The sequence below is a fragment of the Rhinolophus sinicus genome, linkage group LG01 (assembly GCF_036562045.2).
Source record: "Rhinolophus sinicus isolate RSC01 linkage group LG01, ASM3656204v1, whole genome shotgun sequence".
Taxonomy (NCBI): Eukaryota; Metazoa; Chordata; class Mammalia; order Chiroptera; family Rhinolophidae; genus Rhinolophus; species Rhinolophus sinicus.
The window spans coordinates 163,499,350-163,525,795 of record NC_133751.1 but is presented as its reverse complement, the minus strand read 5'-3'; the positions used below and the strand labels follow the sequence as shown (position 1 = coordinate 163,525,795).

The following is a 26,446-nucleotide window of genomic DNA, read 5'->3' as shown; positions in this document are numbered from 1 at the left end:
AGGGCGTTGGAAGCTGGGTGTTTTTCTCATGGAAGGCTTTTGCCGCTGGAATTTCCTGCCTGTTCTGGTGGCCAGAATCCCACCTTACTGACCTTGAGGGACTTGTGAAAGACTTGTTTTCAATACAGCCTTTACTGATGGGAAGAGACCTTAAGACTGTCATCTTGTAAAAGACAATTTAAGCAGTTATCATAGCTCATGTTCTTCTCATGATGCTTTAATTTTGGTGCTTCCTGCAGCAATTTCAAAGAGGGTACAGTTTTAAGAATAACATACCAATAAGTGCCTGTCCTTAGTAATGAGTGAGAATACCTACCTGGATGTGAAGATATTTAGAGTGCTAAACATATAAAGTCTGTCAGATAAATGCTCCTTCTCACTTGCGGGTAGCTCAGGTGTGCTGGTGCCTGCAATAACCCTAGATTCCAAGGTAGGTAATAAACCTGCTCCTTTTTGAAAGCTCTAGTTTGGTGTGCATGTGTGTTTGTCAGATCCCAAGCCCACCCTGGGGAGCAGCACTGGCTTTGGCTGGAGTCTAAAATATTTACTCTGGAAGATTATGCCAAGACATTAACAGCTGCTGGATTAATTATTGATGGAGTTAGTGTCAATCATCTGAGAAGAGAACCAAAGAATAATATTTTAAAATCATCTGGTCAAAAAAAAAAAAAAAAAATCTCTGCTAACACAGCTCTCTTGTCGTTTATTACTCTTGCATTTCGCCAGCCAAAGAAGTAATCTCAGAAAACTGCTCTTCTAAAATTATTTTTCCTTTCCCCTTAAATGTTTTCTTTCCAAGCTCTCTCCCTTTCAGAACTCAGCACCGTGGCTATGTTGGTACTGTTTTCAGAAGATGCCCTACATCAAGGTAACCGATGCCATGTTTTAGTTTTAAAAACTTAAATAAACACGGAAAGAAATCCGGAGAAGCAGGAGCCCCCCACACACGAGTCTTTCAGATCCGCGGCGAGGCTGCGATCCCTTTAGCTCTGCGGCCCTGCCCGGCTCCGCCAAAAATGCCAAGGCTGCTCAGTGTGGTCTTCCAGCCGAGAGCCGGTCAAAGAGGAAAAACAAATAGTTGGACTGACGATATCCAAGAAGAGAGTTTCATGCTGGCTTGCCTAATATGTGAAAGATCCGCCCCACCGCGCCGCCTGGCATCCCGGTTTTGGGACCTCTGCCGTTGCCAAAAATTTTTTCCGCCGGGCGAGGACCGCGAGGACCCCCTGATCCGGACCGAGCCTCCTGTCGCTCGCTGTGCGCGCACGCCTGGAAAGGCGGGATTTAAAGGCGGAGATACTGCGGGAGACTCTGCAGTGCCAACGAGCCCCGGAACGGTCCCGCCTTATACATCCTACTGTGTGTGTTTCGCAAGTCCCTGCTTGGTACACCGTCACCAGCTTCGACGCGCGGGAGTGGCGTTGGCGCGTCCAAAGCCCGGGGTCCTTGGCCAGGCCAGCGGGTCGGGAGGGCTGCTGAGCCCGGCCCGTGTGCGGCCCCCGCCCGGCGCGCCCGCGGGCCGCAGGCACACGCCCCTCACCTGTGCGAGAGGGCGCGCAGGCGCTCAGCGCGCGGGCCGCGGCCGGGAGCCTCAGCCCCGCGTCCGCAAGAGTTGGACAGTTCCGAGGCCGCGCCGGGCCGAGCTGCCGCCGCCGCCGCCACCCGGGCTGCGGCAGATCGCAGGACAGCGTCTGCGCGAAGCCCCAGCGCAGCTCCGGCGGGACCGCCGCAGCCGCCAGAACGTGAGCAACAGCTTCCCGGCTGGAGCAGCCCCTGCCCCACGCGCCCGCGGCCGCGCGCCGAGGTAAGCTCCGGGCGCCCAGCCCAGCCCAGCCCAGCCCGGCGCCTCCGGGACCGGCGCCGCCTTCCCGCCCGTCCTCCGCCCGCCCCCTCAAGGCGAGCCGGCACCTGGGCGCGCAGCCTCAGGGAATGGCCCGGAGGCCCCCTCCCGAAGGAGTTTACACTTGTCCTGCGGTCCCACTTGTAGAGGAGGACGCCCCGATGCCGCTTTGCCGGGGCTGTGGGTGTGAGGCTCCTGTGAGCCCCTGGAGTTAAGAGTGGGTCGTGGAAGCCAGAGGAGCGTAGGAGTCCCCAACGTGGGCTATGGGGCTCAGATTCCCAAGGACGGAGGGGAGGATGGAGGCGAGAGGACAAGGAGAATCCCCCTCTGTCGTGAGCCGCAGTGCCTTCAGCACCCCGGCTGGGAAGTTTGGGGCTGGACGTCTCCCTCTTCATTATAGGGAAAGCGGTATTTGGGGGAAGGAGGTGTGGGAGGAAGAAGCAGTCGAAGCTTGGGGTCCCAAGAGAGTTCTTGCAGCTGAATGAAGGTGAAACGGGGGCAGTGAGGCAGAAAGAAGGTCCCAAAGTTTGCACTTGCTGGGATCCTTGAGGGGGGTCTGGGCTACCAAGCGCTGGGTGAAGGTGTCAGCGCAGAACGGGAGGGCACTGGGGCTGCGGAAGGGACGAGGAGAAGGGGAGGGGAGGACCATCTGTTTCGCCACTGTTATTTGCGGGGGCTGGTGGAGAGGGCTGGCAGGACGATGCTTCCCCGAATGCTTTCCCAGGCTCTGGAGGACAAACAGTTTTTTATGGTGAACCTGGGTATGGGGAGTGTTGTGGTCCTTCAAGGAAAATAAATTGCCATCAAACGCCGGGCCCTCATGGGTACAAAATAAACACAGTTTTGGAATGCTCTCAGAAGTTCTTGGCTTAGAGTATGTCTCTTCATTTTCATAGAGATGTGGTTTGCTGTCTTTCTGGTTTTGCTTTGCTCAGGAACATCGCACCAAGGTGAATGCAACTTTGTTAAGATATAGCAAAAGATGCTCAAAAAGAAGAGATAAAACATTTGTTTCATAGAGTCCACCCTAAAGCTTGGAAACTGGCAGCTTCAGAACAACGTAAGAAGCTGTAGGAAATGCATTTATCAAATTAAAAAGAAAAGCTTTTCGTAAAGTCAGTAAGCTACATCTTAGATAAAGTTAAAGATTTTGGCTTGAAACAGTTCCCTTAAATATTTCAGGGCCCGATTTCACCAGTTTTCAGAGACATTTTATTTTATTTTGATGCCATATGTGTATTGAGTATGTGCCACCCCTTGCTTGTAATAGATAAATGCCCTTAATAGAATGAATGCAAATACTGCATTGCAAGTTCTGTTGTTACTTGAGGTTTCTAAGATGGAAAAAAAAAGTTTATTTGATCGAAGTGTTGGTTGTAGTTCAGATTCTATATTCCCATAAATCAAGCATTTGTGGATTTATAATTTACATTCCTGCTCATTTCCAAGTGATTTGAGGAAGCTTGGAATGAAAACCACAAATCAAATAGCTATTCTTGTAGCTCTCCTTGACCTCTCTTGAATGCAGTTGTAAAAATGCTTTTGAGAAGGTGAATTCTCCTAACAAAGGAAAAATTACTGTCCTCTCTGGACTCATCCTAGTGATATAAATGTTTTGCAGTATCATTCCATATGTACTTCATTTGCATTCTGTTATTTTACATTATGTAAGTAATGATGTCTTTATAGAAGTTTAATAACCACTGAGTAGCACCTATAGTAAAGAAAACAATGTTGATATTTTATAGCATTTTACCAATATACAGATTCACAGAGCAAAAAAAGAGAACAGTGAGCTTAATGTATCCCCCTTGAACAGAGGCAGAAAGGAAGCCACGGGAGGTGTCTCCTCTACAGTCAAACCAGAGAAGGAACTGTCATTAGTACTTGTCACCCAAACATGGCCAATTAGTGAGACCTGTCAGCAGTTGGAGCATAACTTTACAAAGTGTAACTATTATATGAAGATCTATCAAAGTATATCAGGTTTTCTCAGCATTCCTTTTCTCAGGCGAGTGACCCGGCTCAGAAAGAGAAAAGAAAAAAAAATTCTGCAAAACAAACACAATTCCAAAAGTGAGATGTCTACATTGAATAATGCTGTATGGAGCTTTCACCATGGAAGAGAAAAGAATCTTAAATCCTTGAACTACCCTCCTCCACTTCAGATTTTTTTTCTTCTAGCTGTGTTTGAAGATATCATTGCTTGATTTTTTAACAGCAACAATTTTTATTTAAAAAATACAAGCAATTAGTTTACTTCTCTCAGGAGTGACTGCTTCATTTGTGAAAATCTTTAACATATAAAAGAGCAAATTTGGGTTTTTGCTGTTCCTATAAGAGCCTGTGTCTTCAAAGATCTAAAGAACAATGAGCATGTTTATCTCAATTTCCCACTGCTTTTTATTTGCTTCTTGGTTTCATTGTGACACCCCCCAACCCCACCATTTCACTATCTCTATTTTGTTACCGTGTTTCCCTGAAAAATAAGACCTAACTGGAAAATAAGCCCTAGCATGATTTTTCAGGATGACATCCCCTGAACATAAGCCCTAATGTGTCTTTTGGAGAAAACCTCAATATAAGACCCGGTCTTATTTTCGGGGAAACATGGTACTTCCCTCACTCCTGTAGCTGTTCCCCATCAGTCTCAAAGGGTCTTTTTATCCTACTTTTTTTTTTCATTCTGCAGATTTCTCTTGATCCTCTTTGTTTTATAGATGATCTCCTTTTTGCATGTTGCTTTTTATTCAATGGTGTCCTTTTATTAGTGCCAGATTATATTCTTAAAGTAACACCCCTATCTCTACTTTCCCTCCTAAATTTCATATTGACATTTTGAACCACCTACCAGATGGCTTTACATTACTCTTAGGTGATTCAAATCTAGGGGCTCTGAACTCTAATCAACATTTTTCTCCTTCCATGAACAGGGGTGACTATTACTTTATGTTTCTCCCAGTCACCCAGGACCTTCCCAATATCTTTGCTTTCCATATATAATTCACAGGTAAATCCCAGAGACTCCATTTCCATGATTTCTCATGATGCCTGCTTTTCCATTTTTTGATTCCCGTGGTGATGTCTTTATTCGGACTCTTATCTCTTTTTAGAGACTACCATGATGTCTTCCTGACTAGTTTCCCATCTCCAGTCTCTTCTCATTTCCAACCCATTTACACTTGGTTTGCAGAATAAGCTTCTTAAAGCAGAGCCAAGTTCAGTCAACCGGCTAATAAACATTTCCCCGGTGCCCTACCAAATGCCATGTAAACCTCTCCTCTGAACTTTAAGACCCTTTGCAGTCCAGCCCCAAAGCAGCTCCACATTTTTTACTTTGATCTTACAGATTGATTGACTCATTTGTTAATTTACTCAATGGATAGTTGAATGCCTGCTACATGCCAGGCACAGCTGTAGGTAATAACTATAGAAGTGCCTGTGCATTGAATTAGTGATGTTTCACATTTTATTTTTCAATGGTGGAAATCCACTCTTAAAATATAGTATTGTATGGTTGAAATCAGGTCCCAGAAATCCCTTCAGCCTCTCCTCCCTACCCTTAGTAGTCTCTGAGGCATCATCAGTCATGAGACTTCTTGAAACAATTCAAAAAACACGGCTCTAGGCTGAAGGTAGTGTTCCTTTAACACAGCAGGCCTCTGAGCTCTGCATCTTTGCTTATGCTGTTCCCTCTGCCTGAAACAGGCTCTCCCGCTTTCCCATAACCATTTCTGCCTGTCAGAGAGTCAGTCGAATTGCTACATGGCTTCTTGATCTGCCTGTGAACTCAGTTTTTGCTTCTCTAAACCATTTTGCTTGATCTGCTCTTGGAGCACAAGTCAGGTCTTCCTCATACATACGTGTTTTCTATATTCTACCCTAAGGGCACTGCGCCCACACACCTAACCTCGGGCATTCATTTCCAGAAATAGCCAGCTCAGGGCCTAACATATCGTGGGGCATTAACAAATCATTTAATTAGATTGAATTCTACCTAATTCTCTGTCCCCAGCTGTTTGTAATAGCTCTTTGTTTTAACTCCTCAATTCTGTTCTTATAGTAGATCCAGGCCTTCTTAAACTTGTATATACATTGAAATCGTGAGGAGAGCTTATTAAAATGCAGATTCTGGGTCAGCAGGTCCAGGATGAGGCCCAGATACTGCGTTTCTAACAAGTTCCAAGGAGATGTTGAAGTAGCTGATCCATGAGCTGCGCTTTGAGTGGCAAGGTAGTAGCTGATACTTCACAGGTTTGGGATTTTCTGGCTGCCTCTGCCTCTGTGCCAGGTGATTTTCCTACAGTAAGTGTTTGCTTTGATATTACTTTCTATTTTGAATGTGCTTTAGGCTTTGACATGCTTCCCAAAGCTAAATGGAAGATATGGTGATTCCCTTGTATTTTCCCCTTGCTTTGCTGACATAGTATTGCAATATCTAATTCTCTCTATTGTATTTTTCTCTGGCCAGTTCTACTGCTTTGTTACAATTCCTTTCTAATTTTCCCTTTATTTTCAGATTGTGGCTGTTCTCCTTTCTCACTCTATTATGACTTTTTCTTTCCTTTGCTCTCTCTGGTTCTTGAAATTCTCTTCAAATGCGTTGGCTGACTCCCTGCCCCAACTGTTTTCCTACTGCTTCCAATTTTTTTCTCTGTGAAAGGAGTACTGAAATAGGGTGCTGGAGACTCCAGCTCTCATTCTGCCTTTCCTGCTGGCATAAGACATTGGGCAAAGCTGTTTCTTTTCTGGGCTTCTCACTTGTGGACGGAGGGTGGGGATTACACAGCTCCCTGCTCCTGCACTAAGATGCCCTGTGGGACCTTCACTTAGGGCAGAAGGCGCAGGCTGAGAAGGAAGCAAGGCTCGCTTGCTCGTGCTGGTGTCGGTGTGTGCCCCCATCTACTGTTTCTGTCCTAGATAAACAATTTGAGCTTTTGTTGTTCCAGCACTTCTTGCAGCAAGACTACTATTTCTTTCAAAAACAACTACTCCTTGGCATTTGTGAATCCAGTTGTTTTCAACTCTGGAGTCACATTAAAATCATTTCAGGCACTTTAGAAGAAACAGTCATGTTCTTAGCTCATCTTGAGGTAATGATTTGATTTAGAGTATTTTTAAAATCTCCCTCTGTGATTCTAATTCCCAGCCTGGGTGGAAAACTATAGCATCTGGTCTGTAAAGGCAGGGTGGAGTGGTGGTTAGGAACATAGCATTGTGCTGACTCAAACCCTGGCTTTGCTCCTTACCTATTTCATTGACTTGTGGATCTGTGAGATGGGTTGCCTGGGTTGTCGTGAGGGAGTTGTAAGAGCCAGCAGTGGGGTACTGTGCACACCGGGGTTGTCCAGAAAACAGTGGTGGTGGTTTATCATGCTAATCATTCTATTACAGTTTCGGTCCCTGAATCACCTACGGGTCATCTTGCCCTAGAGAAGTTAACACTCGCCTATCCCCTGTTCAGCTTCAAGATATTCAGTGCAGTATAATCCGTTTGAAAACAAATTTATGAATATATCTTTTCGAAAGTCAGTGGAAAAATACAGAAGAAGGTGTATATATTAATAAAAACCCATCACCCTTTATTTTTTATTCATTTGGTGCCACATCAACTCTATAATCTCATAAATAGCAGAGATGGATTAAAACACATATAAACTGATACAAAAAGATGACCAGGCTGTTATATCTACTTTATGAAAAATGACTAGCTCTTTAATAAAAGATAGTTCTATCCTCAACAACTAGAAATGCTTGAAATTCATAGGTCTAAGACTGCATTTTATTTTGGAAATAACTATGAATGTGCTAATCATTTACATTTCTGAGTTTATAATGGGAAGTGGAATTTTAAAAAAAGCACAGACAGAGAGACATCCTATCTTATGGAGGCTAATGCTGATCAACTTTTTCTCTTTTTGGCTGAGATTCTGGAATAGCCATTATGCTATTATGCTGCCATTATATCAGCAAAGCAAAGATTGGATAAATGAACATAACCAATATTAACTGAGGGCCCACATCCCCCCCTTTTTTCCTGGATGCATCTGAAAATAAATTAAAAGGGTGATCAGTAATTACAGTGTGCTGGCATACGTACGTAATCATGAATATCGGTGGCTGTTATGTCCTTTGCATGGGAAAGAACTGTGGGTGGGTACTATTGCTCACCCCTTTCTCTTGCAATAAAATATTCCATTTCTGCATTATTTACTCTTTGACCAGGAAAAGTATTTCTCAATCATATCTTCTCTAAAGTTTATTTTTTATATTGTGATGTGTGCTCTTTTTAACAACACAATTAAGGAAATGTTATAAAATTCTAAAAAGAACATTTGAGCTACGCTAAGAAAAGGCTCATTGTTAGAGATGATTTGCTAATTCTTTTTAAGTCTTTGCTTCAATATACTCATGTTAAGATTGTGTAAAATTCCACAGAGAGCTGTGATTTTTGATGTTTATTAGTTAAAGATGTCAGTCTGCTTGTTACTTTATGTCATAAGGCTTTCAGAGTCTAGAGGCTTAGGCTCTTGGTCAGTTTATACTAGCTGCAGACCAGGTTCAGATTCTAATTCATCTCAGGTTTAATAGGTTGCTACTTCTGTGAATTATTAGCTAGGGATATGGAAATGACTACTGTTCAGCCAAAGAAAATTGTATATAGGGTTAAAAGGGATCTTTGTGCAAAATCCTTATTGATACATTAGAAAAATAAGAATCAGAGAATTTAGATTATTTAAAATTTGAGCCTAGGGAAATTGAACATTACAAAGTAAGGGTACAAAACTTCTACTGGTATTAACACTAGAATATAAACTTCCCATAGAAATTGTGTAGACTCTGTGATGGCCTTAGATTTGATACTTCAGAGGTGGGAAAACTTTTCCGCAAAGACTTTGGGAGAGGTATTACCTTATATGTTATAAAAAATATATAATGCTGAGTATAAGACTACAAAGTGTAAAATGCCATTGTGTAAAATTAAACATACTTGTATATGAATACAGATATTTTGATTTCAGATATATGAAATATTTTTATTTAAATCAATTGGTCATTGCCCATGGTCTTAAATATCTGGAAATGCTGATGATTAAACACATCTCATTCCCTGCATGTATTGCCCTATGGGAGGTGGAAATTGTACAGCCTAATGGTTGAGTTCAGGGTCTGGAGTCAGACTTTGTGGATGCAAATTCCAGGTCTTCTACTTATTAGCTGTGTGATTTTGATCAAGTTACCCAACCTCTCTGTGTCTTAGTTTCTCAAGTCTAAAAGACAATGAGTGTACTTTTGATAGGATTGTTGTCAGGTAAATTGAGATAATACACATAACATATTTAGCAAAGTTTTTGATACCTATAATATTCATACAGTAGCCATCCTTAGATATTATATAGTTTAATAATTAATATTGAATACCTCATAGGTACACTGATTTCTTTGCCAAGAGAACTCTGATTTTTGAAACTCTGAATTTTGAGCCTTTGGTGTCATATTTACTGTGTATTTTTCAGTTATACCGGCGGTGCCCAAAAAATGTACACATTTTAAAAGATGTTATTATGTATTACTTTTCGAAATTGAATTGAATTACGGTAGCAATGTGTAGTATGACGTTCACTCAAAAGATGGCGTTAATCAAATGAATGCTAGCTTCATTCATTGTATTACCATTTTAACACAGTTTTTTTGCTTTCTTAAAATGTGTATACATTTTTTGGCACCCTCTGTATATTGTTCTTACCTACCTTTGCTTAGGAGAACAATGAAATGAAAGGGAGACTAAAGGTCTGGAATTATAAGCAATACAAGGATTCTTGAAAATTTGTAACCATGTAAAATGCAGGAAAATATTTAATAATAAAATGTATAACCTGGGCTCAAGAATTTTTGGAAAGACCAAGTGGTATTTAAATGTAGTTTAAAATGTAGCTTCTGTATGAATATGCTTCATGAACTTGGTACGCATGTATAAATCTGGAATGCTTGGAAGTGACCCATAACAGAGAGTGAGCAGGATTATGTGACCAGGGTCTGTGTAAGCAGGGTGGACTCATTCAAGGACAGTCTCTTCTCAGGCACCTGAATTGTAGTTTAATAGTGACCCAGATCCTCCTGGGTTCACAGGCATTTATTTTAATACTTGAACTGGATTTTCTGTGTTGGAATTTAGACAGAAAAATAATGAACAAGAAACAGACATAATTGGTGAAGTACATGCAGAATTATCAAAAAGTGTAAGTCCTTATATACCTAATCACTACCTATATGGTTCTTAATGGTCAATCTGACTTTCATAGGAATAAAATCATCCAGACACAGACTGTGAAAGGTGAAATCTTAGTCTTGTTTCTCTTTCATAGATCTCTCCTTGTGTCCCATGCATGTCGTCACCAGGCTGGTCCTACAACCATTGCCAGTACAGTGATTATTGGACCTTAGCGTGTAAGAGACTCCCTGGAGAGCTTGCAAAAAAATGCAGATTCCTGGAATTCATCCTTGAAGTTTCTGACTCACCAGGTCTGAGGTAGGGCCCAGTATTCTAAATATTTTCTCTAAATATTTTATAAGTATCCCAGTTGATTCATAGACTGCACTTGGAAATTATTACTAGTTCTCTAGTTTAGCACTAGTTCTCAACTCAGAATGTACATCAAAGTTACTGTGGCCCTCAGTACAAGGCCAGTAAAGGATGCCGGCCTCAGTTCCTCCATGCTGCATTAGTCACAGGACACTCCTTCCTTTAGCTGTTCTGAGTCACCCATGTGGAGCCTGTCAAGTGTGCATTCTAGAGAACCAGACTGTTCTCCCGCTGCCTGCCCCACTGGCCTTTACCCACAGGCTTTAGTCTACCATGGTGCTCCATAGTGATGTGGGCCACCTACCATCTCCCCCAGTATCTCTGTGAACTCACCTGTGATATTCAGATTCCAGGGCCCAAATCTAACTCTGCTAAATGTCAAGGGTGGTAGTAAGAGGTGAGTTCTTGGAGCCAGAATTTCCCCCTGGCTCCCAGACGGTGATTGTGCCACAGTGAGGTCCTCTGGCCAGTACTCCGTGGAGCTTGCCTCTGCTTTCATGAGTCACAGCTTCAGACAACCCCAGTGGTTGTGGTAACCACATAGATGGCAGTGAGCATATGGCCGGTACAGAGACCACCATAACTACTAAATGTCAACAGTGTCTCTTCCCTCTCATGTCTCTAGGCTTCTCCTTTCTCTGCATGCTGAGAACAGCCATTTCTCCTGTCCTTGTGGTTGTATGGTGGGAAACACAGGCTCCTTTCTCTCTGGTCTCTTCCTGTCTTCCCTTGTCCACAGCTGCCAACTAAAAATCCAAGTGACTGTGCCAAATGTACAGATGTGATGGCTCACATTCAGACTGCTGCTGTCCTGGCAGACAGACCCCTTTAGTCCTTTCAAACCCTTGATGTCTTTCTTGCCTCCCTGTGTATGACTTACATAAGCAAGGTTTAAATTGTCGAGAATTTCACAGGTTCTTAGATCTGTTGTCTCCCTCTTTTGTTGCATTGGACAAGGAACCATATAATGTACTCTTGGCTGACATGGGGAATAGGCAACCTGATCTTTGGAAATATTTGATTTCTTGAAATCATGTTTCTGAATTATCAAGTTATTACAGCAAGACAAATTGTTTACTGTGCATGCATAACAATTTGGCATCTTCAGAGTGTATACTTCAATAGACCTATTTAAAAATGCAAATTATAGAATGTTTAGTGTTGCTGTATAAAACAATGGATAAATATGACATTACAAGTTATTAAGTATTATATTACGAATACTCTGTCATTGATTATTTTAAAATCTAGGAATAGTGTACTATCTTGTTAAAGAACCCTTTGTTATCTATAAAACCTCAGAGAATGATTGAGGGTACAGTGGCATAAAAGTTGACAGTTGAGCATCTCCTCACTGCAAGGTCACGTTACGACAGATCTCTACATTCAGCATCTCTCAGCCCTCCTAGATGTCAACTTCTTTTCTCAACGAAAAGGAAGGCTCACTGGTAACTGAAGGGAATGGGGGTTGGTGAAGGTGGGTAACTGGCAAAAAGATATACCTACTTGGAAAATAACGCCGTAAATTGTGACAGGGAATTATACATATAGGAGATAGCAATGTCAGACCCTACAGGTCTCAAGAGATAATTACTGGTCACGTTGCAAGTTTGTTTTCTAACATTAGGAAAAACAATGAGAAGGCAATATCAGAATTGTTCCATAGGGATAATGGCGCTTGTTTAAGAGGCCATCCACTGAACGGATTTGTAACGGTCTCTGGGGCTTATGCTGAGTCGGGCAGGTTGTACCGCTCCAGAGGCCTCTCTGTGTAGCCCACTTTGTTTCTGTTAGCCTTGTTAACCATGGTAAAGTGGGCACTAGGAGCATGATTTCAGTGCTGGTTGAAGCCCCTCTAAACAGCCCAGAAAGACACATTTAGAATCTCCCCACCCCCAGTCAGCCATTTCTTAACCACCTTTAGCAACAGCACAAGGCATGTCTCCCCACCCCCAGTCGGCCATTTCTTAACCACCTTTAGCAACAGCACAAGGCAGGCATGTATCTTGACACCTGGTGCCAGATAAGATGGCTTGGAACAGACATGGCAGCTGCCTGCAAGTAGGCAGCTTGAGTGGATGACATGTAGACAAAGAAGTAAGTTCATTTTCCTGAAGGTCCAGCAGGCGCAACCAAATTCAGTGGGTGGGGTTATAGGGAGGCAGATTTCAACTCGATATGAGAGAGAACTTTCTAATGATTCAAACTGTCCAATGATGGCCTTGAAGTTTCATGCTTGCTCCAAGTTGAAGTACGTGGCCGATGAGAGAGCCAGCCACCAGAAATAGCATAGAGAGAATTCCAACAGTGAATAGGAGCTCAACTTGGCTGATCACTACAACCTGTCCCCTTCTTGGCATTACTGATCAAATAATTTGAGGAGTGACAGTAGGCAGGGCAGGTGGACATACAAGAAAAAATGTAGGTGAAAAGGTGTTCCTGGACTTCTTAAAAGACAAAAGAACAATTACTTCATCTTTTTTATCTACCCTTGAAAGCACATTACCACTTACTACGGAGCACCTACTATGTGCCATAACAGCTTCTCATTTAACAGCTCAAAGGTAGGCATCCCAGTGTGTCCCTTCTTAGCCAGAATTCTGCAGTTGTTTTTCTGCATCTTTGCTGACTTCCCAGGCTGCCCTGCATACCCATCATACTTGAGCTAAAGTCTTTGATAATCTTTTCTTTTCATATCATGTTTCCTGCACGGTGCTTGCAATATTACATTGTAATGATCAGTTTGTATTGATTTTTCTCACTAGATTGTAAGCTGTTTGCGAGCAGACCCCTTGGCTTATTCATCAAGTTAATGAGTATTCGAGAATCTGGCAAATAGTAAAAGCTAATGTTTATTGACTGAGTATTCGAGTACTCTTCCCCCAAAAGAAATACCTGGGATGACTTTTATTCTCAAATCCAGGAACGAAAAGGAAAAATATAAGAATATTGTTTCTTCTCCCAACCCTACCTTTCCAATTCTAATCACCTCCTAATTACCTATCCCATTTAGTCTATTTCAGGAGAAGAGGGGAAAATAGTGAAGAACGTAAGTTGGGGGGGAAAAAGATCCCCAAAATTAGAGAAAGAAAAACCACTCCTTCAGCAGCCCAACGAGGTGTGTTGCCTTTGGCAGCACTAGTGGTGGGGTGAGAAGGAAATCCTGCTCCTGCTGTGAATTAGCTGTGTGACCAAACACTAGTCCTGTGGCCATTTGCTGTTTCTTCTCGGTAAAAGGAGGACTTTTTCAGACAATTTTCAGGGTCATAGTCAGGTCTGAAATACTGTAATTCATAATCTGTTTTCTCTTCCAAGGTTTCCTGAGGTCCTTTTCCTCCAGGTAGTAATCTCCTGGGTAATCAGGAATCCAGAATGATGATGAGAGCAGTGTTGGGAGTTAATATTGGAATAAAACTGTGTTCTTTGTGATCTGACACATCCGGACCGAGTCCCTGCTGTATGACCTTGCACAAATTATGAACCTATCAAGCTAAAGATTCCTCTCCTGTGAAATAGGCATAGTATTTTATATCTCATAGGATTGCAAGGACTCAATGCGATGACATATATGAAGTGCTTATTCTGTACCAGAAACATAATGAGCACTTGGAAAATGATAGCTGCTATTATTTGGAAATACTGTACTCCCCTCTCTCTCTTTCTTCCTCCCTTCTCCAACCCCTGGAAGACACCACATGCAAGTCCTGAGGAAGTTTCTTTGGCATGGTTTTATTGTGCTCTTGAACTTCATTTCTCCTCCATCTGGAATCAGTAGAGGACAGTCAAGGTCCCTTCCTGCCGAGGCATTCTTCTCATATGTATACGGTGGCCAAAAGAGCACCTCATTGCACAATGATCGGGAGTACATTTATTTTAACATTTGCATGGAAGATGTGAATGTTATGCAGGAGACACTGGATGTGGGTGTGGCGTCGTCTATCTTAATATCATATAATGTATCACACCCAGATCAAGATTCCTTTATCTGAAAAAAGGTTTGACTGAGCAACAGCAACACAGCAGCTCCTCAATCTAACAATAAATAGACACCTTATAAAAATGTATGAAGTTCAGGTTGTAAAGAACAAACTGCACATACTGAGTAGTAGCATTTCTTATTAAAATAATTTTAAGTCCATTGTCTCCATATCGTCTATAATAGAAGCTCGTTCTATGGTTAGATACCTCAGCAGCCTGTAAACTTTTATATGAGCTTTTGAAAAGGGGTGATCATTTTACGAGATATGATTTTCTCATCTCACCAAATTAGATTATTTGAGATAGCATCCCTGGCTGTAAAATTTCAATCCTGAGTAAATCTGTACCTCTGAGACTCTGTGCAGCCAGCTAGCAGAGTGGAAATGGAGCGTAATAAATCTGCCCTGAGCCCATTTCTCTCCACACAAGTCCATAATTCATTCTTTGCTTGGTACCCATGACCACTTTTTCGTGGCTAATCATTCTACATCCAGGCTGGCTCCTATCATATGCAATACCTCCTCCTTGGTCCAGATTTCGCCTCTTGGCAGGCTCAAATGCTTCCAGGCTTCTTTCTAGAGCTGTATGCCATCATGGACCCTGGATCCAAGCTGTTCCTAATCATGCGGCAGGCAGTTACTCTAGTTATAGAGGGCCTTATTTGTTACAGTATGCTTTAAAAAAGATATCCTGTTTAAAATGGATTAAAATAGATAACTACATCTCTGGAACATGTCAATGGCCCAGTGAGAATTTCAGTTGTTCTTTCCTGAGTCTCCTCTGAAGACAGAGAAGGAGCGTACTGCTGTGGAAAAGCCACAAGTTTCTTTATTTCAGTCCCATCCCCTTCATCCATGGGGAGTGCTTTTCCGTCACTCCCGTGGCTTTTCTCCTTTCCTCTGCTTCAACATTGCTTTGGTCGCATGGCACCACTGCCATCTGCTGCCACAAAGCCAAGAGTGGCGACAGGTGACTGTCAAGGAGCTTGAAGAAAAAAGAAGAGTTTAGGAACATTTCCTCTGACGTGGAATACAGGCAATCATACTGAACTGGGAATTAAACACACTGTTTCTAGTACTGTTTCCATCCCTCATTATTTTTGTGCTATTGGGCAAGGAGTTTATTTTTACCGGCTCTCAATTTTGTCATGCATGAAACAAGCAGGTATCCGTAGATGAATTTTAAGAGAGAAAATCCTATAAATTATGAATTGTACAGACATGAAAAATTGCCCTCTTGTTCACACTGCAATTAAATTCAATAATAACTTAGTGTCTTGAGATTATGTTAATGGAAGCTGGGACTTAGGAAGAAAGGTTATCGGGGGGATTATGCTCCCCGCCCCTCAGAATATAGTCCAGAGGCTACTCAGAAATACCTTTGTGTAGAAGGCCAGGCTGTCAGCTGGAGCCTGGCTAGAGGGCAGGCACCTAGAGCAGCAGTGGGATGGAGAACAGAAGAACAGAAAGCTCAGTGCGACACAAAACTGACAGCAGAAGCAATGGCATGCTGTTTGAAAGACTGTTAATTGAGTAGCTCCTTAAACTTTTTTTCAGGATGCTTTCATTTAAATGTATTCATTCACATTCTTTTTAACACCTTGAGTTTGTGGAGCGCCTCCATTTCTCGTGGTTGTGTTTTAAGTACTTAACATGTATTACATCATTTAATAACGAAGTAGGTACTATCATTGTTCCCGTTTTACAGGTGATGACACTGATACTTAAGAAGTTGAGGAACTTTTCTAGGTCGTAAGACTGGTGACTGACAGAACATGATCTTGAACCCAGGCCTCCCTTGTCTAGTTTTATAGAGGAGGAAACTAAAGCTCTGAGAAGTTACCTAATGTGCCCAAAGTGGCAAAGCTCAGTAGTGGCAGAACAGACTAGGGTCTCACCGAAGAGAGCATTCCCGGCTGCTCAAGGTTGGTCCATGTACCAGCAGCAGCAGCAGCAGCAGCAGCAGCAGCAGCAGCAGCAGCAGCAGCAGCAGCAGCAGCAGCTCTGGGAAGCTTGTTAGAAATGCAGACTGTCAGGCTCCAGCTCAGATTTACTGAATCTGAATCTCCATTTTAAACCTTGAGGTGTTTCATTTGCACATGGAAGTCTGAGAAAGACAGTAATGAAGTGGAGCCATCTTCCTTCATAAAAATCCCTCTCTGCTGTGTGCTTTCATCGCAGAGTCAGGCCCTCTGGGTTCCGTGAGGGGCTGATCTATAAGGGAAAACATCCCCAACGTGCCTCGGGACAGTTTCCTGGATTTTATAAAACAGAAAGAGTAACCTCCCTCCCCCATCCAAGCATTTTGAGGAGCTATTTAGAAACACACAGATAAGCAAGATACGGAATGCTTATCTCAGTTAAAGCCTTTATACATTTGCTTCTGGGCAAACTCCCTTCTAATGTCATTACCTTATATCAGCAAATACCCCCTTGAAAATATGTAAATATAATAGGACAAGCCGGCAACATATTTGATTAGACATCTAGATGATTAGGGCCATTTAAATTAAATCTCATGCCTCTGTTTCTGCAATGACTTCAGGTTACTAAGGCTGTTGGACCCTCTATGTTCCAAATTCTGAAAATAGCCATTCTAGATGTTTTACAAGAATATGGCTTTAAAATACAAACATAAAAGTAACTGAATGACCCCAAATTTGGGAAATAAATATGCTTTAATTATCATTTTGTTAGTCAGCAAGTCATTAACTTCTTTCAGGAGATGACTTTCCACGGTCAACTAAAAGTATGTGTTTAGTCACTGCTATGTGCACGTACGTCAGTGGGGAGAATATTGTCTAAGAAGAGAATATTTGAAATGTTCTCTTTTTCTTTATTCATCTTGCAAAAGAACCAGTTGGCTTTGAAAAAGTCCTGCCAGCCACACAACATGACAACTCTTGGTAGTACCAAGATAATTGAATGGGAGAGACAACAGTGATTCATTTTGTTCTAAGATATTCAGGACTGCGTTAAACATACTTGGAATTCTAGGGCACTGATATCAAGTGGTGAATATGGGATAATGGATGATTTAGTACTTGCATTCCTTAGGAGGTCCTTAGGATCCCCCAAGTGGGAAAACTCTTGCCAATTTCCTGGTGTGACCATCTGAAAGGGTCATTAGTGCACATATTGCTTTGCACATATAAGCCAAGAAAATGGAACAAGAGCTGCAAATCTTTACAAATAATGATGCGAAAAACAGGATGCATGTGATAAAAGAGTCAGCAAGTTCTTTCACATGAGAGACAGATACAACATGCCCTTTTGTGTCATAACTTTATCTGTGTTGCCTGTCCCTGTCAATTTTAGTAGCACATGGCTCTCAGATTTACAGGTAGAATGATATCTTTGTTCTGGCTATAGTGCCCGGGTCAACTGCCTTCACTAACGGTAGCCCATCCACTGCTGAGGCTGGCATTATATTACACCACATTATGCAACACTGGTTTCTTGGAGTTATTTTTTTTCTCTCTTCCTTGTCCTACATGCCTCACCCTTTTTCAATTCATTGCATTGTACCCAATCAGATAATGTGGCTCACCAAAGAATTAAATTGGGATGAGGCTGCATACTTAAGTAAATCTATGTCAGTATTGCTGCCAGATCCTATCATCTATGTGGAGAAAACTTCTATAATAGATATTCTAGTTTTTTCTTCTGAGCATTTTAAAGCGTTACCACCTCTAGGGATGTTAGGGTCGTTTCTGGATTGAGAAAATCAGTTGGATCTGAGATAATTCATCTTGTGTGGTGTTGGGGTTATGGGCACGATGTTCCTGACATAAGAAGGAAGGAATATCGCAAGTATATGGATATTGAACATGTCACTAGGACAAGGTTACAAAGAAAGACAATGGCATAAATACATCTTCAACATGGTTCTGCAAGTTAAATAGTTTGTAGATTTTGTCAGTCCTTAGGGAGTTATGATTTTATCCAATGCTATGTGTATTTGGATGACCCTTTGTTATTAGATTTTTATTTTACTTCTGAGAGGGCTAGAGCTTGAGACAAATAGTGCTAATTTTTTGCTCAGTCCATAATTAAACATCCTGTACGTTTTTACATGTCTGGAGAATCATATTGATTCTCGGTCCTCCCTACCCCCACCTCTTTGCACTATTGTTGAGCCAAATGGTTTGATCTTCTTATTCAAACATTTCTTTGACTGAACAATTACAAAGTTTTCACCTTGATTTCCTTCCTTTTTTTTTCTTCCTTTTGGTTTAAATTTCAAATTATGTTCCATGTAGAAATAACAACAATAATAGTAGCAACCAGAGACCATAGCTGCTTTACTATGTGGTTGTGTTTCAAGTACTTAACATATATCATGTCATTTAATACCAAGGTAGGCAGTTTCATCATCCCCGTTTTACAGATGATTATACTGATACTTAAGAAGTTGAGGAACTTTTTTAGGTCATAAGACTGGTGACTGACAGACAGAACATGATCTTAAACCCAGGCCTCACTGACTCTATAACCCACCTTCCTCATGAAAACCGTAATGCAAGAGCAAAATGAAATTTAAACATTATTAGTTCAGCTATTGTTTTTACAGATTTAGAAATAGATTGAGAGGTTAAATGTCTTACCCAACTAGGTTACACAGCTAGAAAATGGGAGAGGCAATTTCAGTTGGGTGACCATTTTCAAGGAGTTTATGCATGCATATTCTATTCCGTCTGATTGGGTAGCTTGGATGAGGTATCCTCTTTGGACTAATCTGCTTTAACAAGTATCATGGGCACACTATACAGAATTGTTCCAAATGGCTGTTACCTCACTCCCTTCTTGCCGGGGTTAAGAGGAATCCTTGTAGCTGGGCAGACACTACAAAAGCTGTTGACTGTATGGGGTTGTTATCTCCCAGGCTGGAAGCCCATTTCTAGCCAAACTCTTGCAAAGCTGGGAGCAAGTTCCTGCTAGGGAATTTTCCATGCTATTAGTATTCCTTCTCCTTTCAAAGTCAATCAAATCCAGAGTAAAACCAGTTTGCCTTCGTTGTTCTTTGCTCATTCCACTCTCCAGGCCCTGCCTCTATATTGAAGATAGATTGAGTTTGACAGATGGAAAACCAGCAGCAGTCCTGAGACTGGCTGCCAAATGGGACGGAGGAGGAGCTGATCTGATGGTTTGTGGCATTGAACTGAAAGGGTATGAACATCGATGCATGATGGAAGGCAATGAATGGGGACCCTCCTGAGGAAATAGTATATTTCGTCACTGAATGAGTGTGTTGAAGGTATGCGAAAGGGAGAAGGCAGCTACTGGACAAGGGGCTGATTTCTGTCATATACCTGTGTCATAGTTTAACTTACGTGATGGTGCTTTAACATCATTTTGTGTCTCAATTGGACTTTGATTTTTAAATAGTGTATTTTTCTGACTGCAAAATTAATCTAAACTTATTCAAGAAAAGTATAAAGAAAGAAGTTGTGATTCACTGAGGTACGCGTGCCGGTGGAATGGTGATTCACCATGATGCAGTTGTGTTTCACTCTAGATGTGCATTTCCGTTTTCTTTCCATCAGGTAGCCAGGCCTCTGTGCTCCTTTTGCTTCAGGGGAGCATTGTGTTGCAGAGGTGAAAGCAGAAGTTGACTATATGCTAGAAAAGAGACTGGCTCTGGTGTTTTAAAGGCCCCTTGCTTGAGGGCACTATCCTGGGAGGGCAGATCAGCGGGACTTTTGGGAAGAGTAAGCGGGGAATTATGAAAGAACAGAAAACAAGAAGTTGATTTACTAAGGTTGGTGGATCCAGTGATCTGTTTCTTTGGAGTACCCACTGCTGTGGCCGGACTTGCTGGGGGAATGTGATCAGCTAGGGAAGCTGTGTGTTTTACACGGGGATTCCCAGCCTTGATAAAGAATGGCCTAGCACCAAAGTCTGAAGAGGCCTCCTGTCCATGGGTTTCTTTCAAAAATGCAAATCTGAGCAAGTTTCCCAGCAAAAGATCCCTTGAATGACTTCTTACCTGTAAGAGATAGAGAAAGGCATTCCAAGCAGATGAAATAGTGTGTGCAAAGCTATGAGGTTAATGGCACAGGCACTGTGTACCAGTGGCTTTCTGGCCCATGGGGTTGTGCTGAGCGGCTGGAGGGATGGGCAGGCGTTCTCGTGGTGGAACCCGTGACTGCCATCTGGTGGACTCTCCATGTGGTAGGCCAATGATTTTCAAAGATGCTTTAGGAGCATAGATCATTTGTTAGATGAAATCTTACACAGAAACTCAGTGGACCCTTGGGCCATGCCCTTCCCCACATGGCCTTGAACTCGTGAGGCATCTCTGTGTGACCACAGCTATGGATAGTGAGGAAGCCATTATCTGATCAGATTGGAGGTTTAAAATGATGACCACAATGGTGGTATGAAGATACATTGAGGGGCGGGGACGGAAAGGGTTAAACTGGATGCAAAAAGACCAACTATGGATTTCAGTTTCTATTGTGAGCCTCATTTGATTTCATGGTAGAAATTTAGTTAAAATTCAGGGCCACACCCTCCTCTGAGTTGGATGTAATTCCGGGAGATGTAAAAGCCACCACTTATTCGAAATTTAGTTATGTAAAGAGCCAGAACTTTACAAGTTTTAACACATTTAATTATTATACTATAGTAACCCTATGTAGTATGCACTATTATTATCTCCATCTTACAAATAAGAAAACTGAGGCTCAGAAAATCAATTGACTTGCCAGAGTTAAAGAGCTGTTAGGGGTTAGAGCTAGGATTGGAACCTAGACGGCCTGTCTCCTGGTGTGTTCCAGGATCAGTTCTTACCCAATGCAGCTACGATGTGGAGGCATCTGGGGAGTGTACCGCTTGGTTCCTGGAAATGATTGGTCTTCCTTGGCATCCATTGCCATTGCATTTATTTTTCTTTATTCCATCTGGTTCTAGGGCATTGTCCACGCAGGTTGCTGTGGGTCCTCCAGAATGATTCATTTAGCTACTCACAACCTGTACTACATCTGGAAGAAACTCTTTGAGACTTTCCAGGACTCTGTCTACCTAGACCACAGGTTTTCATTTGAGATTTTGCCCCCAGAGACACTTGACAATGTCTAGAAACATTTTTCGTTGTCGTAACCGTGGGTGGGAATTATGTTATTATCTTCTAATGGTGAAAACATCCTACAATGCACAGGACAGTCTCCACAGCAAAGAATTATTGGGACCAAAATGTTAATAGTATTGAGGTTGAAAAGCCCCCAAATAGACATGAAATTACATTTCAGCCATTTTATTTACAAAGTCATGCTTTATTCTCAGGGCCCCATCTTCCCAGGAAGACACAGATTCCCTTGGTTCTTAGTTCCACCAAACCTCCTGGGGTTTCTGTTACCTTTCCCAACATCAGGGCTCAGTACAGGACTGGTAGGTGGGCTGGGCACTGGGTCCCCTTTTCAGGTATCCCCCACTTAAGTTGAAATGCTTTGACTTATTCTTTTACTATTTTCCTTTCTCATCCTTTTATCTAGTTTAAATGGAGGAAGCTTTGCTGTTACTCATCATATGCTTCAAAATCTGTTGCCTAATGTTTGAAACTCAAACTGCAAGAATTGATTACCTGTTTCTTTGCTTTATGCTATGTAATCTCTTTCCTGGGGGCAATAAATATAGAAAAGTCAGCCGACTGAATGGAGTTTTACAGAAATGCAAAGAAAACCTTAGTTTGTCCATGTCAGCATTTTGCAATCCATATTCTAAGGTGCACCACTGTCCCTGGAGATGTCACTAGTTCTTTTACGAAAAGGAGAACCTGCTGTGGCATGTGGTCCATCTCTCTAGGAATTCATGAGCTATGTAAGCTGTATAAGCACTTTGTTTATCTCAGGACTTCCCCAAAGTATTTGACCAGAAAACTTTTATTTTTCATGGAATCCCCAAGAACAGTTTGTACCTAACTTGAGAAATGCTGGTCTGTGTGATAAACGTGGTCTGTATCAAAGCACAGAGAGAGATAGGAAGGAAGGTAAAAGTTAGACTCATTAAGACTTGATGAATGATTGGTCCTGGGAGGTAAAGAAGCAAGAGAAATCAATGAAAGAATACAGAAACTTCAAAATTAAAGGAACACATTTTGTGTTGCTCCTTACATATCACAAAATATTAGGCACCAGGGATGTTCAAAAGCATAAACCAGAAAATGGCAATACTGAGTTTCTCTCTTTCCTGGATTATTCTAATGGCTTTCTAAATGGTCTCCTCACTTTCATGTGCTTTCTCTTCTAATCTCAATGCCACATGCCATCAAAGAAATCTTTCTCAGCAAAGATATAATCATGGCATTGCTCTGATCGAAGAACTTCTTTGATTCAGTTTTATACATAGACGACCACCCAAACTCCTTTGCATAGTGTTCCGAAGCCCTTGTCAAAATTGTCCTGAATATGGATGTAACTCGGTGCAGCAAGAAATGAGCAATTCTTAATAAGATCTTTCCCTGTACTGCCAGTGCTTATGTGCCTTTTAGGGACTCTGGGCGACAAGACAAGCTATTCTAGGGTCTTGCCTCTGCTTCTGCCCTGCGTGGTTCCCTTGATTCTGTATGTTTTATAAATATGTCTGTCATTTACTCTTCAGATGGAAGTGTGTGTGTCTGTCTCTGCCTATGGGGGTATCTTTCATTTGTGCCTCTAGATCCATTCTTCTCACCCTTGTCCACTGGGTTCTCTGCTCTGGGAGGCTGACCTGCATGGACTGAGTCTACAGAACCCCTTGGCTTCTGTGTTATAAGTGGGCTTGGTTAGTGGAAAATGCTGATAGGAGTAGAGTGTATATTCCCTGGAGCCCTCCCTGGAAGGGCACCACAGGCCGGTTGTGCCCTGTGCTGGTCACTGCTCCTCTCAAGGTGTCCTCACCTACATCTTTCCTCCTCTCCAGGGTTAGTAACTGCCTTCTCCTCTGGAGACGTTCACACCACCTCTGCTCTAACCCCGGGTTCCTGCGTATCCTTGGGGTTCTGCTTCTCCCTAACTGTGTATACTTGTGAATAGGCCTTTAAAAGTCAGCCCTCTTCAGATTTTCCCAATTTGAATATTGCGTTTCTTTCCCATGGGGACCCTAACTGATACAGCTGGCCATCTGAAACACTTAGATTTTTGAGTGTCTAGGGATAGTAAAAATTTATGTGCTAAAGAATTGAACTTATGTCCATTTTTGTGTTTTACCTCATATCATTTCAAATGGTACCATAAAACTGAATATTAAACTTAAAAGCAGCTTTGAATATGGATAGTATTCATTTGCTAGTCAAGAAAGGCCATTTTCTTTTGTGATCTATTGGTTGGAAAAATTTCCATTTTATTAACTAATGATTTTCCATGAAAATTAATGGATGAGAGCTCTGAGTTGGTTTGAGTGGGTGGGAAATACTCTATCTGCACACAATTCTCTCTGGTAAGGTCCATGGAGCTAGGTGTGTTGGGAGTTTAATGAGAGCAACAGACCTAGGAATCATGGGATGGTTCAGTGGCTACAACGTTTGCAGCTGGACTTTTGTAAGTCCCCAAAGAATTTTCCAGTATAAGTAAAGAGGCTGCTAGCTGACTACAGCTAAGCAGTTCTCTTCTAGAGTTAAGCGCTGATTTTCTTCAGGGGAAGAATTCTCCAAAAAGAATCCAGGTAGGAATGCCAAATCTAGATAGTTTTTCTCCTCCAGATGGTTTATAGTGTTCTGTGTTCTTTGAATTAAGACAGAATATATGGCACTGAAGCTGAAAGGACTTCAGTGTGCACTTTTGCAAGGAACTGCAAAATGCCTTTTTTTTTTTCTTTACAGTAAGTGATATTTAGCTTTAAGTCTATTTAGTATTAGTTTATATTCTTTTCCTTTAACTGAAAAAATATATTTTAAAGGTAGTTTTACATAAGTTAATTTCACCTTCCGTGATTATGGCCATGAAAAAAGTTTTAAATTTGCTGTTTCTCTTTTAAGGCAGAGTGAGTGGTGCTCAAATATGACAGACTGGAGACATCCTGAAACTTCCAGTATTCTTGTTTGCTATATTTTACTTGTAGACATCGCCTTATAGATATTTATATATCTATCTCTATATAGCTTTGCATCCCATGGAAGCATGTGCTTTCCTTTTCCTGAGGAATCTTCTTTTGGAAAATGCATTACAGTAGGTATTTCCTTTGGAGTGCAGAGTGGATGAAACTCTGTACTGGAGCAGTGATACTGAGGGGAGGTGTAGCAAAGGGTATTCACCATGCTTACCAGGTGATCGGAAGTGAGGCACTCCATGTGCACAAAGATTTTGGTATGAGGGGTAAAAAGACAAATCTGTGGTAAAAGCAGAATTTGCTGTTTTCTTGTTTTACACATACTGAAGTACCAGTGTTGTCATCAGTGGTTCATGCGTGGGACATAAGATTAGGAAAGAGCCAAGAAATGGTTTGAATAGTGTGTATAATCCTTAAGCTGCGTTGTCTTTTTCTTTTCTTTCCTTTTTAATTTTTTTTTTTTTTCAGTGCCCCCTATGCTTGCTCACAGAGTGAAATGTATATCGTGTTATTTGGAAAGAGGATTTAAAAACAAGCACAGCTTTGGAACCTTGATCTGTATAACTCATTAATTCCCACCTTTTCCACCTCTGTATTCACAGAGGGAATCAGTTTTTTCTACCCAGGGACTTGAACAGGAAATATTGGAGATTTATATTTTTAAAGAATTAATACATAAACTGTGGGTATACTTAACATTTTAAATTTTAGTTTCTTTTAGCTGTGATTTTGAAGTAGTATTAAAGTTGATAAAATTCTAATCATAATGCAAGAACTCTGAAAATGAACCTTGTTTTCTTTTTATGTTGTTAAATTACAGTAATCATAGGAAGTATCTTTCTCCTTTTAAAAACTGTAATCTAGTATTTATATTTGTGCTGTCTCATTGTGTTAGATCTCACTCTTTACAACTATAAAGATCTCTAAAAGAAGAAAATAGTTTTGATATTTATTATAGTGTCTGGGTAAAACAGTGAGTTTTTTCCTAATATGAAAGCTCTTTGTTGCAAGGAATGCAAATATAAAACTTGTAAACTTGAATAACCTCAAAATATCTTTTACATGAAACAGCGTGTTCGGAGGAGGGAAAACCACAGTGAGTCAGCTGTCTTTTCAGGTTCTGCTCCCAGAACAGTTACTGACTTGTGTAGTGACCTTGGCCGTCTTGGTCTAACTCCATTTTCATTTTCCCTCCTGACAAATGGAATTTCTTTCTAGTAACCTGCTTTCCGTGAATGTACTTTGGAAGAAAGATGCTATATAAATACCATTAACAATAATATTTCCTATCTCAAGAGTGAACTTCAGTCTGAAATGAAAACACAATTCAGTGGTATTTTTTTTTTTTCCACCTTGTAGTCCTTACCAAAAATAAAATAAAATAAAATCTAAGTATATTTTAATAAAGTTCTCTGGGATAAATGACTAAAAATTCATTACCATTTAAGAATTTTATTCCGTATAGATTCTTTTAAGCATGGAAACGTGGCTTAACAAGTTGGCAGCTGGAAAATCCTTGCTTTATTAGTTAGCAAATGATTCTGGGCTTTATCACAGTTATTGTCAATCGCAGTTTTTGGGTGCCTAGGAATTCAAAATTATATGCTCAGCTGACCCTTTAATTAGCTCTCATTCTGTCTTACATGATTTATAGCCTGGCGGCTCACATGTAAAAATGATATATGATTTAATGAAGTGGAAAGGCAGAATGGGTTCCCACCTCTTATTGTTTAATGCTTCCCTCTGGCTAGTGACTGGAGCGCTGGGCTCAAACAAAGCAGCAGTTACATCCCCTCCTTACAAGGACAGGAAGGTCCAGTTTGCTATGGTTTGTGATTGCAAACATGCTTCTGTTTCATTAGAAAACCCAAGGGAATTGATTCAGGTATCTTGAAATAGACTTAGAAGAAATATGAGAGAGGCTGTGGTCTCAAATTCTCTTATTTTGCATTTTTATTTTATTGCTCTAAATGCAAATCTTGCGGAGGAAGCAATATTAATACAGCATTTAATCCTCAG

The 26,446-nt window shown here is 41.4% G+C and overlaps 1 protein-coding gene across 2 annotated transcripts in view; it reads left to right on the top strand.

The window, feature by feature from the left end:
• Positions 1-1,252: 1,252 nt before the first annotated feature.
• The window catches only part of ZNF385B (zinc finger protein 385B), a 373,053-nt gene continuing 347,859 nt past the window's right edge, over positions 1,253-26,446 (top strand). Inside the window, exon 1 of one of the 2 annotated variants that reach the window (XM_074338711.1) lies at positions 1,253-1,804. The gene's annotated coding sequence lies outside the window, so the exon portion shown is untranslated. The remainder of the gene's footprint in view (positions 1,805-26,446) is intronic. The other variant, XM_074338713.1, reaches the window with a different exon arrangement.